This window comes from Mesoplodon bidens, assembly GCF_964165515.1.
Source record: "Mesoplodon bidens genome assembly, chromosome: 18".
Classification (NCBI taxonomy): Eukaryota; Metazoa; Chordata; class Mammalia; order Artiodactyla; family Ziphiidae; genus Mesoplodon; species Mesoplodon bidens.
This window is the reverse complement of record NC_138175.1, coordinates 30354103-30359078: the sequence shown is the minus strand read 5'-3', so window position 1 is coordinate 30359078 and position 4976 is coordinate 30354103.

The following is a 4976-nucleotide window of genomic DNA, read 5'->3' as shown; positions in this document are numbered from 1 at the left end:
GATGTGTAGTTAATTTACATAATGGCATCACATTGCATATTCTCATCATATTTCTTACTTTCTCACCATAACACTGTGCACTAAAACCCCAGCCCCTCTGCTGTGTGTTTACTACGTCTGTTGCTCCTATTTCTCAGTTCTCTATGGTGGGCATTCTCATTTTTCCTAAGGGGGAGACCAGATTGCCCGCAAGTCTCCGCCACCAGAAAATACAATGCCATGGATTTCCTCTCGATAGCTCTTTACAATGACCTGTGTGGGAATTTCCATGGGGGCATATACACAGGGTCAGAACAACTGGGCCTTGGGTTATACGTATACTTAAGTTGACCAAGTGGTGCCATGTTGCTTTCAGAATGATCTCAAGACATGGCAAGAAGCTCTTTGTGTTCCCTCTCCAGTCCCCATATCCATAATATTTTCAATGTTTGTGCCCCCATAGATCAAAATCTGGTCTTGAGCTGAGGAATGACAGGGATGACAATGGGAAATAGCATCCTAATATTTGCTAAAATACATTGAACACTTGCTTTGGACCACATACTCTTCTAAGCCTTATGTGTGTGTGGCAGGGGACACGGGGAGGTATAATTTAATCCTTGCAACAGTATTTTTAGGTAAGTACCATTACTATCTCCATTTTACAGATGAGGAAATGGAGGCTCAGAGAAGTAAGGTGACTTGCCCAGGCTCATCCAGCTAGAACCACAGTGTTCTATGGCTTGAGACAGCTCACTGAACATCCCCTCCTCTGCTTTCCCATCTTAGCCCTGAGAGCCTGTGTGTGTGTCTTGTGCCGGCCCAGGCTGCTCCCCAGCCTGGCCACATGGGCTTGGGATCCCTGAACAGCCTTGGTCTTAATTCTGAGGCTTAATGAAAACATAAACCACCATCAGAATAGTATTAGTAACTCAGTACTTCCTGAATCCAATTAAGGCATCTTTTCTGCTCAAAAGAGGTAACGTGCTGGGTCTTAAAGTGGTCAGAAATTGCTCTGATGTCCCCAAGATGAGTGCACGTTTCCCACCTTTGACCCAATTTGTAATGCTAGGAAGCCGTACCACAGGAAGAGGTTGCTGTCCAAATAACAGGGGTGGGAACACTGCCCAAGGGGGCCACTGTTACACTATGTGCCAATCAATGGTGTTTCGTTAGGAGGTGTAATCAACACGCAGCAGCAGACCTGGCCAATTAGGCTTATCGGCTGACAGAGAGGGGCAGGAAGCCTCTTTTCCTCCTGCTGTTTTCCTGCCCCATGCAAGAAGTCAGTTCCCATTTTTTATCTCTGGGTTCCCACCAAGCCATCTCGGTGGGGAGGGAGTTCTGACAGAAAGCAGGTTTAAGCTATCTCACTCTCCTTGAGCCCAGGGTCAGGCCAGACTGCCCTTAAGGCCAGGTTTGCAATCGGATGCAAAAAAAAAATTGGATACAAAATCCAAGAGCTTCTTGGCAAAGAGGAAAAGAGACCTGGCCTGACCGTGCCCTCTTTCATCTCTATCCCCCTCATCCTCCCTCCAGACTTGAGAAATTTCCCATTGGCCAGACGTAAGTGTCTCTCCACCACTACCGCAGGCAGAAAGTGGTTGGGTTGGCGGAGAACTAGCTCCAGTTGGGGTTAGTTTAAAATATCTGTTTCACAGCAAAAAGGCAGCCCCCGTCAGTAGCACTTTAACATTTAACTGAGGCTAATTGTACACTGCAAAATAGTGTATTTATCAACTGTATCTGTCTTTGCCCCTGCTTTCTCCTTCCAAAGAGATAAATTACTGGGGCAGATAAGGATCCAGCTTTCAGGGTGATCAAATGAACACCAGGAGTCCTCAAGATAGGAATGGTTTGTGAAACCCAGCTCCTGCCCACTTGAGCGAGCCAACTGAGAGGGTGTTCCCTGCCAAGAATGTAATGGCTACATGGGTTACTGGCCTTTCTGCTCCCCCCCTTGGTACATTACACTGCGGAGTGAGGGAGTTTGCTTTTAAAGTATCTTTTGCAGTCTCTTCTAATAAATCACTCAGCCACTCCTGTTGCTTGTTGTGGTCCGTGGTGTTGATCCATGGTGAAAGGATGGGCTAGTCTCCACCAGTCACAGCCTGAGTGTAGCCACTGAACCACAAATGCAGCAAAACAAGATGGTGGCCTCCAGGCCAATGTGCGTGCGTGCGATGCTGTCCGCATGGGGTTGCACAGGCTCCCTCAACCTCAGCCGGGACTTCATGGGAGACTTTTGGAGCAGCCACATGGATTCCCCAGCTCATGATTCAGAACCAGTCTTCAGGGGTTGAAGATTCCAGTTAGCAAATTGTATTTAATGGTGTATAACCTTGAGGCACCAAACGAAAGACTTATAGAGAGAGAAATCAGAGTTTTAAGAAAACCTGCCCCACCCCTAGGGAACCAGGAGGGATTTTTTAGTCTCTGTATAGTACTGCCAACCTGTGTTTAGGATAAACCTATACGAAATGTCTCAAGCTTTGGAGTATCTAATATTTCCCCTTTGAGACCCTAACTGAAGTACAGCCCCCATCAGTCAGGGTTATTATAGTGATGTTTGTCCTAAATGTTCTTCTTTTTTATTTAAGTCATCTACTTACTCTTAATTCAACCTTGTCCCTGTGTGTAAATATTCCCCATTTTTCCTCGCCATGTGTCCCTATAGGGATTAGTATATCGAATCACACCCCCTCTCTGCAGCCCACCCCACCGCCTAGCCAAACGACATGCATATATATTTAGCTCTTTTAATCTTTTCTCTCATAAGGTTCGAATTCTACATTTTCCAGGGTATTTCGGATTTGGCAGAATAGGCTTCGTCTGTGAAGAGTAGAACTTAATTATCAAAAGCTGAACCGGAGTGAGCAATCCATCATGGGGTGACACATCCTTGCCTGTGTTCATTTGAAAAACATTTTTCTGTGGCTCTTGGAAGAGGCTGGTGGGGGGCGGGGAATAAAAGCTGTCAGAAACAAACAAAAAAAAAATAGAAGGAAAAAAGTCCATCCTGGTGTTCATCATCCCACAATACAACCACATAATATATCAGAATATCATAATTTGGGGGATTAGGAATCAGGAATGTTCATTCGGCTTTTCTCTTGCCTTTCTTTTCTTCTTTTTATTTTGTTTGAAACTGGATCTAAAATATCTCCTAGCATGTGAAAGTTAGTCATGTAAAATGCCTCCTACAGTAAACATCATATTTTTGACAAGGTTTGCATTATAATTAAGACCCATCTGAGTAGTTACCCAACTGTCACGTTCCACTGTTTTCCTTAAGAGGCAGGGTTTTTTAACAGCCAGATAAATGCTCTCTGTGGCCCAGCTCAGTGGCACAGCGACACCCAGTGGCCATGTAAGGTCATGGCCCCAAGGTGAGGTCACATAGGGCTTGACTCAAGGAAGGCCAGCCCGGGAGAGTTTCCCAGGGTGAATCTGGCATTATCTTGCCATCTGAATGCTGACAAGATTTGCCAGAAAGGACCCAGTTTTGCGGCAGGGGAGTTTGCCCTGTGTGGATTTAAATGAGATACAGCAGTGGAGGGCCAGGTAACAGCTGGGTCTTACTGAGGCAATTCCAAAGTCCATGTGATGAACTCCCTTCAGCCTCGTTTACACTTCACCCAAGACAGGTGACAACTCCAGTTGGTCACCCAGGATTTACCAAAACCTCTGGACAATGGGTTCAAATATTTCATCTTTGAGGGGGAGAGATGGTTTTTGTCAGTTGCTTTGTATTCTAGCCGCTCGTGTAAACCACCGACTGATGAAATAAACACTTTAGTAGTAAATACAACCAGCAGATCCTTGCCCCACACACAGCTGGTTGGTCCAGCACCACTTTTATCCATTATACATGGACTTAAGCACAGCAAGACGAGGTGACAAGCTTCCTCCTGCAGGGAGCGCTGTGAATGCCTACAGCTGTGGATAAAGCTTCTGCTCATATTTTCCAGAAACACAGATTTGTCAGCTCCCTCCTCTAACCTATTCCAGGTCCCTTCAAAACACACAAATTTAAATCACTTTGTCCAAATTAGGGTTTTTTTTTTCTGTTTTAGTTTTTTATACTTATTGGGCATAACCAAAGACATTTCCCTCCAGCCTGGTGGGACTCAACTGCCAATGGTTGTTTCCACTCTGAGTTGACTGGGTTCCCCCTGCTGCACCCACAATGCCAGATGCAGAAATGGGAGGGCAGCTCATCTCTAATGGGTTCGATTCAGGGAAACATTAACTCCCAGAGACTGACCCTCGTGTTCAATAAACACTCAGAGAAGATGCACAGTGGTGATGATGAATAAAAACAGCAGATAAAAAACCTTCTTCAGAGACTAGGTCAGAATCATTCCCTGTGTTTAATCTGTTATCTTTTACAGAGGACACACCAACTGATTCTCAAGGGTCACCTCTCAAACCCTAAAGGATAAGCACAAAAAAGAGACTAATAAAAATAATGACGATGATGATGATCAAAATACCAAATATTTTATTGAGCATTTACTTTCTGCCAGCTACTATTTAAGTATTTTACATTTATTAACTCATTTAATTTTCATAATAACTCTACAAGGTGGTACTATCCCCACTGATGCAAAGGTTTAGAAAACTTGGGACTTCCCTGGTGGTCCAGTGGTTAAGACTCCACGCTGCCAATGCAGTGGGCCCGGGTTCGATCCCTGGTCAGGGAAATAGATCCCACATGCCACAACTAAGAGCCCAGATGCCTCAACGAAAAGATCCCACGTGTCGCAACTAAAGATCCTGCATGCCTCAGTGAAGATCCCATGTGCCGCAACCAAGACCCGGTGCGGCCAAATAAATAAATAAATATTTTTTTTAAAAAAAGAAAAAGGTTTAGAAAACTGAAGCACAGAGAGGTTCATTCTTCAGCTGAAGGTCACCCACTTACTAGGGAGCAGTGTTGGTTTCTAATGGGGAAGGCAACTCCAGAGGCTACCTGCTTGACAGCCACACTGCAC